The 14,567-nt window shown below is 35.0% G+C and overlaps 1 long non-coding RNA gene across 1 annotated transcript; it reads left to right on the top strand.

Annotated features, from left to right (window-relative positions):
- The first annotated feature begins 97 nt into the window (after positions 1 to 97).
- LOC135412062 (uncharacterized) lies at positions 98 to 4,038 on the top strand. Its single transcript, XR_010429477.1, has 2 exons — positions 98 to 1,299; positions 1,887 to 4,038. It is a non-coding gene; the product is annotated as an uncharacterized LOC135412062 (long non-coding RNA).
- The last annotated feature ends 10,529 nt before the right edge of the window (positions 4,039 to 14,567 follow it).

Below are 14,567 nucleotides of genomic sequence, written 5' to 3'. Positions count from 1 at the left end.
TTGTTCCTGGCAAAGCTTGCAGAAGAAAAGGATTCTGAGGAGATTTCAAAGCTACTTGTGTGCAATGACAGTTGTCTACAGGATAACTGAACTGTATCAGTTAGCATCCTGTCTAATAATAACATGCTTGATATTGCTATACTTTAAATATAATTGTATATTTTTTTAGAATAAAGAAAGATTAACAGATGATCTAACAGTTATTAGTTGCCCAAATAATAAGGCTAATTCATACTTCATTGCATTTCTTAAGTGCAAACACGTTATGACACCCAATAAATTTATACTTGAAACTCAGGAGTTTAAAGTAACTGCTTGCCTAAATAACTGCTCTAAGACAGAAAAGTATTAATCAAAACTGGAAGATAGTCAAAGGCAAAATAAAGGTATGTTCATAAAGTTACAATTTTGCAAACAAGTTAGGTAAAAGGATGTTAGAAGGAGAAGCAGGGGAAGCACTAAAACATTGAAATATAAATATTTTATATTTTTAAAAATGATAAGTATGTTGAAAGAATTTTGTGAGATTCTCAGGAGAAATTTGAGGTATGCCCATTTTTGGTTTTGCTGTTTATGATGGTAGGAAGAAAAGAAATGCAAGTGATTAAGGCATTACTGTAATACTTAAAGTAACTTGGATCACTTCCTGACACCTTTAGGCATTAAGAAAAAAAGTAGCTATAGATATCTGTTTTCCAGCCACAATCTGTGACATCATATTTCTTAATAACAGAGTCTGAAAGAGCCATAATTTTTCAAAACTTGTTCTCTAAGAAAAGTTGGATTCATTTTTTGGGAAACAGAACTAAGAGGTCAGGGTGGGGAGCAAGGAGGTGTGGGGGACGCTTGGGGTGTTTTTGGCATTGGTTTTATGTTTGGGATTTCAGTCCACTTAGGTATCACCCAGCGTGACACTCAAGTCTTATCTTACCAGTGGTTTGAATGGCCTTAACCTTATGCAAGTGAGCTGAAAGTTCATCTCTCTGGCTGTTGCAGAGAACACCAGTCAGCAGCTATGGCGATATTTTTCCTGGCTATTATGAATGTACATTGGATATAAGCTTTTCTTCTGCCTGATGTGTGCAAGGTGATGAAGAATCCCTTTCCATTTTGGAGAGCGCAAGCTGCCTACAAGTCTGACTCTTCATCACCCTTAGAAGTGCTGGAAATAAAGTGGTTGAAATCACCCTTTAGCTGAAGCTGCCAAGCCTTTGTCTACAGGCTGTTTCTGCTGAAAACAGGGGCTGGTATTTTTCAACTTTTCTCTGATCACTTGATGTGCAGTTCCTGATTTCAGAGGTAAGTGCCATGTCGTCTTCTAGTAATGGCAATCAGATAATTCTGCGTGAGTACAGTTTTAACTATCAACTGGAGGTAGTTAAATGCATCTAATAAATAATAATATGATTGTCCCTATCTTGGCTTTCTGTAAATTATGCTATCTGTAACTTTTTGCATTTTTATGCACCAGCATAATAAAATTTTAGTCACATTTTGCTCAGTTTGACTGCTTAAAGAAAGTGGGTGTGCATGTCTGTCTGTTTGTCACTGTGTATACATATATCAAAATAGATTTTCAAGGTGGTAATGTAAAAGATACAAGTAAAGAATTCAGAGATTGGCTGTAGACCTAATCATATGTCTCATATTGAAAGACAATTACTTGGCTTAATTTGTCTCAAAGACATTTTGGCAGCTTTTCGATTGTATTTTTTTGCCAGCAACAGACATCAAAATCAGTGCAAAGATTTTCTTCCCCCTAAACTGCCAAATTAAAACATTGGCTGTCAGTTCCTTCCAGTTCACTGCTTTCATAGAATCATAAAGTAACCAACTATGTGAACAGAAAAAAAGTCTGACAAATATTTGTGTTGGGCTTTTTTCAGTCAGAACTTCATGGAGATGTTGTGTTGGAATGGACCTTAAGATGTCATCTAATCTATCCCTCTGCTCTCTAAGGGATCAGTTACACAGAGTGTTACTGGCAGACATTTGTCTAATATTTTTAAAAAATAGTCAATTCAAGGCCTTCCTCAACTTCACTGAGCAACTGTTCTTCCAGTAAGAAATTTTTCCCCATTACTTTAATTATTTTTTTAATGCAAAAGCACCACTTCCTTCTTTCCTTACCCCCATGGAATATGAAGAACAGTTGATTGTGATGGGAACAGTTCCAGGCGTGGAGAAAAACATACAGCAATTGACAGGATTTTATTATATGGACCTTACAGTTATTATATGGACTTTACTGTTATTATGTGGTTTCATTGTATTCACACTACACAGCGCACAGCCTGGACATGCCCAGGCTTGCCATGAGTTTGCCTGCTCCCTGCTTCCTCCGCTCCTCCCCCTTTTGCCCATGTCCCTATCCTGGTTTGTCCCCCCCTCTTGTCTGTCTCATGCTCCACTCTATGTTCTGGCTCTTTCCCCTCCTGAGATGATAAAAGACCGCGTGCACACGTGAATAGAGGATTCTACTTGCACCCTATCTTGTATTCCGGACTCGTGCTGTGCTACGGTTCCATCCCCCCTTCAGACCGTGGCAGTCGATCACTCTTATAATCATGGCTAGGCTTCGCAAATGAAGATTTGGGACTCTTATAATAATGATTTATTTATGTGACCACTTTTATCACTACTGTTCTATCTCATCTGTTTGATTCTGTTGATTGCCTCAGCAGCTGTATATATAACAATGATCTCACTGGTAGTAGAGTTTGACTCTGTTATCTTTAATAAATATAGGTGTTTTCTAGTGAATCTGATAATTTATTCTATGCATATATACATAAAAGAGAAAGAGAGAGACTAAAGTTCTAAATAAGATTTCTGCAAGAAGTACAAATATATTTCACAATTTCAGAAATTATGAAGCATATACAATATATATTTACTAAGTTGATATATTATACTTTCCACTTGCTGTATATATATGATACTACAGTGTGGGCAAATATAGTACAAAATTACGAATAAACTAAAAATACAAAAATTCATTTAATATCCAGAAAGAGCTTCTGTGGCTTTGGTATAGTCACATTCTGCCTAGTGACCAAGATATTAAAGGGAGTGTCAGCTTCAGGCTAATTATTCCATAGTCAAACATTGTCTTTATGTGTAAGGCACAAAAGCACAAAAGCACACACACGATAAAATCACAAACCACTCATGCTTCTGAGCTTCTAAAACAGAAATAGAGAAATACTATTAAAAATTTGTACTTCAGTTTGGTTCAGATTTTTAAACCAATGAACTCTGGCAGGTTCACATTTTTTCCCAAACAGTTCACCCAACCATCATCAAAATGAGTTGTAATGAAAAGAACTGCAATATAAAAAAAAAAAAGGCTTTGAAAGACCTTAAAGTTCTGAAACTTTTGATCCAACACGTGTTGTCCACAGGCCTTCTTAAAGAGATTTCCAAAAGGGGAAATATATCCTTCTAGTTCCAAATACAAATCTAGAAAAAAGGTCAGAAGGCGAGCGAGTACCCTCATAAAAACTGCAATATTTGGGTCATTTTGCCACAATATGATATATTTTCAAAGTCTACAACTCATTTTCTGGCTTCTAGTTCTTATATTCTTTGGTATTTCATAGCAATTTATCTTTCATGTCATATGTTAAAAATAGGATTCCATGTCTTAACAAATGAAAGAGTTGTAAGATTTCATTGCTACTGCTCCATACTCATCGTTTGTATAGGATTAACACGCTCAGAAGCACAGAGATACTGAGTTACAGCTTCATCCCTCATAAAAGAGAGCACATTTTTATTCGGGGAAAAAGTAGTATCAAAGTACTTTCTAGTTCTTTGCATGCACTTGTTTAAAGAAACTTTTTCTCTCTTTCCTTTTCTCTATATGCCTCCTCTGCTCACCGACCTAAGAGAAAGTGTGCTTTGATTCACTTCTGTCTGTTATGTTGTAAGACTTATATTCTCTAAAAGATATGTTTGGACTTAAATTTGTAAAGTTTTTGTAAAAGATTGTTTAATGATCCAATCAGTACAAAATAATAATGTTGTCAAAAGCAATTTTTGTGTGTGGGTGTGTGTTTGATACCATGGCCTGAATTTACAAATCCAGTCTTACTTGATATGGATCTGTAGAGAATGAAAAGAATTTTGATAGTTAAAAATTACTGGCTTGTTAAAAACCTTATTCTCTTCCCATTTGATCTTCATCTTTGAAACCATTTTAAAATTTGACAAAGGCGAAAGAGGATCTCAGAGAAGGGCAAGCCACAGGCAGCATTTGAAGACCTGGGGATCTGCCATATTTCTACACCAACACATTGGCTTAATGAAAAAATTAATAAATTACTATTTATTGATTTTTTTCACTATTTATAAATTGATGAGAGAATCTGAGATCATGCCATTGTAATATGATCATAAATGAAACCCACCCATGAGTTTTTATTAGGGAAGCATCCACATTTTCATTTTAGTTGATTTTTTCCTTGACTGCAACTACTAAAAACGTCTTTACTGTGAAAATGCCTGAACTATATTTTGCCCCCATTTCAATAGGCATATCCATGTTTCCTACAGCTTGTAGTTTCCCTAATGTAAGGTGGTTAACAAAGGAAAAACAGAAAAGTAGAAATTTTCAGTGTTCTAGAAGGCAGATTGCAAAGGACAAAGCCAAGATGTGAATCTAAGTGTAGTGTGTCACTTAATGATGATAGATCATCTTTAGATACATTGCTTTAAAACAAAGAATTTCACCCTGCAGGGAGCTCTGTTGGGTACAGATGGTATGGGTGACAGTCAATAACTGAGCCTTGTTGTTGCTCTTGCAAAACCTGGCTACAGGGTAGAGAGACCAGTGTCCATCTTCCATGTTCTTGTGAGCACGGGGTACTGAGAAGCGATGATAATGGTGGAGGTCTCAGAACTGAGGTAGAACTGAAACCTATGCAGTTTGGATCACATCCTGATAGCCATACAAACTTATGGGCAAAGACAAACTTACCTGGAAGTAGCCTAGATATGACTTCTTTGGAGAGAAAAAAGCTAGGATGATTGAATGTGCTTCCTGAAGAAAAGAAGTGTCGAGCTTGTGGCACCTTTTAGGGATTGTTTCACTGGCACAACTGGAACAAGCAAAATTACTTTGGAAGCTGTACTTGCAAACTAGAAGAGAGCAAAAAGGGAACATATCCATGTAAAGGTACTGCTTGACAGCATTTTTAAAGGCTCTAAGCAGGTACGCACAAACAATTATAAAGTCAGATTCTGACTGCCAGAGAGCTTCCACGTTAATTTTATCAAGCTTTATACTCAATTACTAAGATTGAACAAATCCCAATGCACAATATTAAATGCAATTAGGCAAAATATGGCTATGACTTGCTAGGCTTTACTCATAGTTTAAACATCAAGAGTTTAAATGAGATTTAAAAAAAACCAACAAAACAAACAAACCCACAAAACCCCACAAAACCAAACCCAAAACAAACAAAACAAAACAAATAAACAACAAAAAACAAACAAACAAAAAAAACCCCACCAACCAAGAATAATCCATCTCATATTGTAAAACTAAGATCCAGAATTTAAGGACCTAAAATGTTTTGGTTTGGTGCTATCTTTAGTATTCTAAAATATTTATAGTACCTATGCACAAAAAAGGGTCCATGTAGAATTGCACATTGCTGTTCACTCAGAAGTGTTTTATTTTGTTTAAGTCACACCCTGAACATAATTGTAACATAGCATTTGAATTTAATTATACCATATTTAGGAAACACCCTGGATTTTATTGCAAGGCTGAATATGCCAAAGATTTGGGTGCTTCCACTGCCAGCAACCAGTAACACAATAAGAAAGTCCAGCTTCCTGTAAAACAGGATAAAACAAGAATTTTTATAGACATAGTGAAAATATATATATATTCATGAGTCAGTGGAATGAGTCACAAAAACCATGTTTTCACTTGAGAGGAAGCAACTTTAACCCATCTTACTGAGTTTTAGAGGGGTCAGTCATATTTTTTGTTGTAACTTGTTTTATGACACTCCCCTCCTGCTTCTCTATTACATACCCTGTGAGTAAAGATCACACATTCTCATGGTTCCTTTAGATCTGGAAAACTCAAATTTGAGACAGCAAAGTGCTTAGAGGTCCTCTTTCAGCTCAAAGAAAAATAATTTCCTTCAGGAGGAGAAACAAAATAAGCTAAAACAGAAAAACTGCTATGAGAGAACAAACTACAGGTTATAGGCTTGTTGATTAGAAAATATCTGATGTCCACCTTCTCTAACTGCTACTTCAGATATTCACCAGTGTGATACTTTTCAATGAAACAGGGAACGAGGCGGCTAAAACTCTAACATGCTCTGAAAATTTAGGACTGGTATTTCTGTTTCCCCGAATACTCCTGAGCTTTAGTGTGATCCTCTAAAAAAAACATTTAAGGATCTGATTCTTGTCTTACTTAATATGCTCTCACTCATATGTTTTGCACTAGACTGGTAGAAAAGTAACTGCATCCATGAATATAACCAGCAATTATAAGAATCACAAGAGCAGAAATATGTTCCTTGGGTAAATATATATCTTATTGAAATAACGCAATTTGATTAAAAAAAAAAAAGGAAATGCAAATATCACAATTAAATTCTTTACACTTAGTAGTCTGGCACTGATTTCTCTCACCTTTTTGCATGTACACACAAAGTGTGTACAATAACACTTGCTGGAATATGCTTAGCATAGATTTGGTGAATATCAACAACAGGAATTTTACCCCTTTGATGCATAAGTAATTGTTACAGTGAAAATTCCTGATTTTTCAAAAATAAATGGTGCATAAAACCACATAAAAGATCAGTTAATATGTCTGAACTTGCTCAAGAGCATGACCCAGCTCAAACAATTGAACTATTTTTTTATTCAGCAGAGACCTCTTAAATTCATTGCCTTACTACACATTAAATCTGCTCTTTTAGCAGGTTTTTCTTTTAGCAGGTAGTCAATTAAGGGGGGGACAGGTGTCCTCATGATAGATGCCATTACAGTGAAGTGTACGTTCTTACAAGGTTTCAGTTATCTTTAAATTTCATCACACATTATTTAAAGAATGGTATCTTAACTAAGTTTAAGGTTTCCTAGGGTAACGATTATATTTTTAAGCATATAGATGGTGAGGGGAGAATACTTTTATTAGTAAGTCTCTTTCTTTTCACACTCTCAATTCTATATATTTTAACTAGGGAAGAAATATAACGTCTTCTTGTAATTCTCATCCTGTTTTCTTCTATTAACTGGTATATGCACTTCAACTTAGTATGGATAAATAAAGGAACATCATAAAGTTATCATTTAGAAATTAAGAATAGGTGGCAAATAGAACATTTAAAATGTACAAGCATTATATTTCCAGTCTTCAATATAAGGGGAATTTTATAGCCTAAATATCAAAAAGGACATAGGCAGATTTGGTGTGACAGAACACAAACAGACCTGTAACGTTTATTGGATTAATTTTTAACTTCTGATCCTTAGAGTGATGACACTCATTGCTGTAAAGAAATAGAAAAAGGACACCAGATTCTTTCATCAAGTGTATGCCATAGAAGCCTAATTTTTTAATTAAATTCCCTACAATTTAGTGATCATAGAAACCAAATAACTGAAATATTAGATGTTTCTGAAATGTAAACCATATTTCTAATGTAAACATTAAAATGCTGTTATAAACAACCATTCTATTCTTAATTAAATTTGCAAAAATCTCCATTATTTCAAAAATAATAAATGTACTAATGGGATTTGATGAGATTACTGTAACTGAACACTGCTATAAGCTCCAAATACTAGGAACACTGTGTATACTACAGATGAATTAGCTGTTCTTAAATTAAGGAATATTACAGGCAGTAATGGCATGACATTCTTTTTTATGGCCATGGCTCGGGTTATAATGTGACAGAAAAAAAATGTAATGTTTCCAAAATGACAGTTTTTAGATTTGTGTTGCCTGAGGTAGTTCAGCTGAACAATAAACTATAATTTGATTGATGGAAAATTGAAGTGGTTCATCTAACTTGCCAGGCTGTCTTACCCAAGGCTTTGGTTTTGCATGTATGATGATGTATCACAGTTTTAGAGATAATGTTGTTTGTATTATACATGAGATTTTTTTAACACATAAAAATGAAGACTTCATTACCCAGTAAAGATCAAAATATGCTATGGATTAGCAAGGAATCAGATTTGTTTGAGGATGGATTTGTACATCAAAATGTGCTCTTTGTGAAACCAAATGATAAATAACATATAGGACCAGAGTGCCTTTATTTTCATGAGCAAATCATGAAATTATGAAATTATTAACTTTAAAGAAAGGTGACATATGCACCTAAGAGAAACAATCGGAGAGTGGTAGCTTTTCCTTTATCCAGAATTAATCCTGTGAAATAACAGACCAGTCAGTAGAAATCTTTTTGAAAGAACAATAACATTTTTATAGATGTATTAATATATACTTAAGAAGGAAAAAAAGATGAATGAGAAAATAATAAAGATACTATTAAATACATGTTGGTACTTTATATAGGGTTTGGCTTTTCTTTTTTTTAATTACTACTGCGTGTTCACCCAGAAGCAGCTTCAGAAAAATTACTCTATAATTTTTTAGCATCCGTGAGAACAATTTTAAATTTCTTAAATTAGTCAGTCATCCGCCACTTTTTTCTCTTAAATGTTTTGCATCCAGCAGGAAGTTTGTCCTCTGCTCTTCTGTCATCAAACTAGTCACACCAGCCATCTCTAAAGAGCTAAAAATAAGGCATGGTATCTAGTTTCAGCTGCTAAAGGAAGCAAGATTTGAGGAAAGGATCATATAGCTGAGAGTATGATTATAATGTCTTGTTTTGATTCTTTTTTTTCCCTTTAATTTCATTTGAAAGGAAAGGCCAGCTGTTGAGCCATTTTGAACAAGGGTCTTTCTTACTCTTTTTATTCCTTCCTAAGAACATGAAATAGCTAATATTGGCTTTCCAAGTGAAACTGTAACACTTGAACTTGAAGAAACAGGCATATTACATCTCTCTCTGCTATTTATTACTCTGCCAAACACTAAACAAGGCTATGATCAAACAAAACTCTGGTAATCCATTCTTCTGGGAGATTTAATTGGCATACTACGCTCTTTATTTTTTCTACACAATGTCCTGAATTACAGATGTTCAAGAGTTGGGCCTTAATCGGCAGATAGAGCTTCTTATTACACAGAAACACAGGGAAATTGTATTTGAAACTATCCTTGAAGTAACAGAAGATCCGTCTGTAATGAGATTTCCAAAATTACTGTAGGGAATTCTCTACAATGGAAGTGCTTTCTTCTTGGGTCATTACATTGCCATAAGTCTTAATCTTCCAGGCATTTTATGCCTTCTCCCTCTGTGTCGTGCTTTTTGTTAGGGTTCAAATGTGGAAATACCATTGTCTTCAAAACTGCTGCTGAAAACTGAACCATACATTCAAGGAGATGAACTGAGACGATGCATCAACAGTAGGATACACTTTCCTCTGCTAGAAAAAACAGAACAAACCGGCCAAACAAATGAAAAAACAGAATAAAGGTCAACAGACAGCTAAATCAAAGACTAAAGGAGAAAAATATTGAATGAAAACTGCTTTTATTTCAGGAATATGGAGAGAAATCTATTTATGGAAAGTAAGGATCAACTAGAAAATATGACTAGAGAAGATAATTTGTGTCTTCTATTCAAATTAACAGAAAGCACATAATATAATCACTTTTATAGAGTTATTAACTCTCTCTGAAAACTATTTCTTTTTTTTACTGCAAATCTGCTTAGGAGGACACCAGAGTCTTACTGTTTGTTAGAGCAGGGAGTTAGGAACGTCCTTCCAGTTTCCAGAAAAATGTAGTAGCTGAAAACTTATTTCCAGTTACTCAGTTGGGAATAATCAACATAATATTTCATCTGAACTAGCACCTCTTTCATCCTAGTATTACTAATGGTTTATTGATAGATATATTTATTTAGGAAAATCATCTGAGGAAAACAACTCAAGAAGAGTTGCTAGGAGAGTATTAGTTGATGAACATGAGATCAGAACTGTTTTGGAGACACGAAAAGGCAAATTTACAAAGTAAGGAGTCAGAGCTAGCAACAGGGAGCTATTCATAAGAGTACACCTTGGTAATGGCTACAGTTCCTGTTGCCATTGTTCAAGGATTCAATGAAATTAAAAGAAGTGTACTAAAGAAAACAAAAGCAGAAGAAAAACAGCTGGGATGACTTGCTTTTCCTGAGAACATCAGAAAGGGGAAAGGAGAGTTAAACCAAAAGTCACTATTGATCCAAGAAAGACTGGTGTGAAATTGGTCCTGAATGTCTTCAAGTTGGGGGAAAAAAGAGAAGCTTTGGAATTGGTTGGTCACAGAAAATCTTGATTAGTCTTCCACTTGAAGCAGTGGGATGAAAGCCAACCTGCTTTTAAGACACTTCGGATACTTTGTATCTCCTAACTACATCCCAACTTGACTTTAAAACATTACGTTCTTTGTTATCATATTTTGTTCCCACTATTTATATGCTTCTGGTTATACAGGTTTTGGGAGGGTTATGCACACATTAAAACCCTTTTTAGAAGGTCTCTTCTCTTTATCTGTGACACATATTACTGTTAGGTTTAACACTTTTGATTTGAAAAAGCTTCAGGCTTCAAGGTCTTGAGCTCAGGTTGATCATATTCTAGATTTTTTAACCCAACTGACTTAACTTTACTACTCAATTCCCATATTAAAATAAATCGTTCTGAAATCCCAAACCTTACCAACTGTCCTACTTTTGTATATTTTCCTTTTAATTTAAATTGAATCTACTTTTTAATTAACTCCATGTTAATTAATTACTTAAAGTTATTTTCACCAAAAGTACTTCTGGGGGATAGTTGATTAAGAAACACATCAGCTAAACACATCTAGGAATACAGAGTTCCTCTGGCTATTAGTTGCATTTGTTCTCCAACACATACCCTGAGAATTAAAATTTCTCGGTGTCATAACTGTTGAGAATAGTGTTTCTCTCCATTAATTTTAGAGATAACTCTATCTATAGATACATTGCTATCTTATATCCTGGATGCAGAGAAGAATTCTATCATTAACTACCCCAACTGAATTTCACCAGCCTTCCAAAAGTGACTTTGGCATTGGAAGAACCCTTTTAATATATCTCTATTCCTTCTTCCTTTTTTCATTACATTTGATCATATGTTGTGTTTTTCTGCCATTTTTTCCCTTTTTGTCAGTATTTCTGGATAAGCCCAGGTGTGTATTTCATACCTGTTTTCTTCTCCAGGGAACTGATCAGCCAAGTTCCTTTTGTCCCCAAATGTCTGTTTCCTGCTCTGGGTCATTAGTTCAGGATTCTCTAATTTGCTGTACAGGTTTCTGGCATTTGAGACATCTTCAAAAACAATTTAAAAAAAAAAAATCTGCAAAATGAGCTAGAAAAGATTAAATCAGGCCTATGGCGGTAATTCAACTGTCATGGTACCTCAGTGTCTTACTAACATGCAGAAAATTTTAGATAGGAAGTTAGTAGTATCCAAGATTTTCAGATGCAGAAAACCAAGTCAGACTGACTAAATGTTTATCCAAGGTCACACTAAAAGTTCTTATAGAAGGATAAAAATATTTACTGCAGTTTTGTTGTATCTCCAGTCCTTTGCCTTAATCAAAATACCTACCCACCCTCCATCCGCCTGCAAGGCAGAATGTAGAAATACTATGGGATTGTTCAAATGGCAATAGAGAAAGGCTCTCCATATGCAATGGCCTGTCAAACTTTGTGACAGTTCACCCTTCACTTTCTCCTGTTAGTTATTGTCACAGCCATCTGTATGCTGATTTGTTTAAAACATAGTTTGTAGAATATGCAACCAAGCATCTGATCCTTAATGTACACATCTAAATTCCTTGAGCTCTTTGAACATTAGAGAAAAGCAACCATTTGTGACTTTTTAATTGGTGTCAGTTGGCTGTATCATTGTTACTACATGACATATGTTACAAGGACTGTTCCTGCTGAAGATGCATAGAATGTCACTTTACATTTTATGCAAGTAGCCAGTATCTCATCAGTTTTGCATAGCATATCATTAGCAACATCACACAGTGTGACAATATGTTGTGCCTAAATATGAAATGTTGATTCCTAGATGAAAATATATTATTTTTAGTTTGGAAAGAATTTTTTATATCATAATGCAGGTTCCTGAACCAAAATAATCCTGTGGTTTGTCACAAAATTGCAAGCTGATAGAGTCTACACAGGAATCTTTTACATTTATTCACATCACCAACACATTGCAAACAGTTGGTCTCCCATTTGTTTTGACCTAAGGTCCTCTTCTCCCTGTATGAGTGCTAGCAGGCTATTTCCAAGAAGCTAATATAGAAAGAGATTTTTGATCTAAAGATTTCTTTTTTCCAAGTACCAAATATCTATGCCTTCTAGTTGGTTGAAGAACATAAAAAGTTATGTTGGTTCTACTTTGCTCTGCCCTCAGACAAAGAGATTATGTGGTCTCCCACTCCTCTTAATTTGAAGAAAAACAACAGATTCTTTGACTTTAAGACCAGGTGAGCCTGTTTATCCTTAGGGAAGAATAAGACATGATGTGAAATCCTGGATTCACTGAAAGCATCAGTGGTAACTTCTGCAGAGCTGGGACCTCTCCCATTGTTCTAGGCATAGAATTCTGTCTTAAATATGAAGGAGATTCCTGAAAATAGGCTTTTAATTCAACAATTTTTTTCCACAACACAGCTCACTTTCTGGTACTGGATGATTTTGAAACAAGACAGAAGCTTGCAACCATTGATAAAGTCTTTCTGAAATACAACAAATATTCAGATTGAAAACTCAAAAGACTGAATAGACTGAAAATATTATTATAAATAATATAACTGCTATAATTTATATATAACATGAGGGCATGCAGACATATAGACTTAAAATTCTCATCTATAAAAAACTTATAAACCAAAATAAATTTTTATGAAACTATAAACATATCTCTATGTTTACAGGATTATAATTATAGATTCTACATTTTAAAGAAAATAGCATCAAGACAACATACCTTCCTCTTTGCATTTAAAAAAACAGGTGAGATCTATATTAAACAAAAACTTGGGAACAGGGAAATACTAAGGGATATATGAACTGATTTTCTATAAGAATGAAAAAAATCTTTTTTTTCCCTGAGTCACCAGCAGGTGATAACCACATAGGGTTTGTAGGAGTAGGATTGATCCTTCTGACATCTCAGAGCTGTAACTAAGGTTCTATAAGGTGGCTTTCCCTAGATATAAATTATGAAACTGACCTTACACTAACCAAAGATCTGATAACCTTCATTCAGAAGAATGATCTGTTAGTTAAACCAAATGGCATTAAACCAAAGTCAGAGAATGTGACAGTTTGTGACCAAGTTTCCTATTTTGAGAGATCAAAAATGCTAAGAGCCTTCCTAAAGAGCGGCATCCATAATTGCTTTTTAGTGTAAAATGCTACTGTGAAACACAGAGATTTCTCACAGGGACAAGAGATGAGTTTTAAAATAACTTCACTAATGACATTGGAAGGCCCACTGGAAAGCTGAAAAACAAGGGACAGTATTTATAATAATCTGTTTTTCTGAGGACAAAACATATTTCTAAAACTGCAGTCAGAAAACCTGGGAAAGGCTGGTTTAGCATAAGGTATGGAGAAGCCAAAGCTGCAAAGTACCACACTCAGAATGCCTCAAATTGTACTGAAATCAAATGGACATGATGTCTTCCTCCATATACACTCTGAGGAAAGTTTCATATACAAAAAAGTAACATTAAAAAGTAATTTTCTGGTGCTTAGAGGTAGCTGTAAAAAAGGATATAGAGGGGACATCCTGCGTTACAAATAGCAGAACCAAAAAAATTTAAAAAATAATATTAATTAAAACAAACAAACAAAAAACACCAAGGAAAAGTTCTGGAATACTTGTTCTCCTTTTGATCTTTGTGTGTTTCCTTTGAATTTCTCATTCCCCAGTCTGCTACTGCTGAACTGATTATCCCAGGACAGTCCCCGGTAGACGTTATAACTTCCTAAGTAGCCTCCTTAGAGTGGGAAAGCAGAAGGCTTGCCAAATTGCCCTGAGGTCTGGAGGGGTTTGGGCCCCTACCCACCTGGACAAAGCATGAAAATGGCTGTAATGAGGAGTCTGACACACACTGAAAATCTCCTTACAAGTGGAATTCAAGATCACACTTTTCAGAAAAAGTGTGTGATATCTCTCAAGCTAACATCTTGGCTTCCATACAACATCTCCAGTGGGGCCATCCTCCCTCTTCTCATATCATTCTCTACAGCATCGCATGGTTTGCCCACTTGCTGTAGTTGCAGGTGAGCTCTTCCTTAGCCTGTAAGAAATCATTATAAGCTTCCATGAAGGAAGATAGAGCACGGCCTGTATATCACATTGGATTGTTGCTTTTTGTAGTATCTGTGAAGAACACCTAGGATTAAATG

Source organism: Pseudopipra pipra, chromosome 1 (genome assembly GCF_036250125.1).
Source record: "Pseudopipra pipra isolate bDixPip1 chromosome 1, bDixPip1.hap1, whole genome shotgun sequence".
Classification (NCBI taxonomy): domain Eukaryota; kingdom Metazoa; phylum Chordata; class Aves; order Passeriformes; family Pipridae; genus Pseudopipra; species Pseudopipra pipra.
The sequence above is the reverse complement of the archived record's forward strand: the minus strand, read 5'-3'. Positions and strand labels throughout refer to the sequence as shown.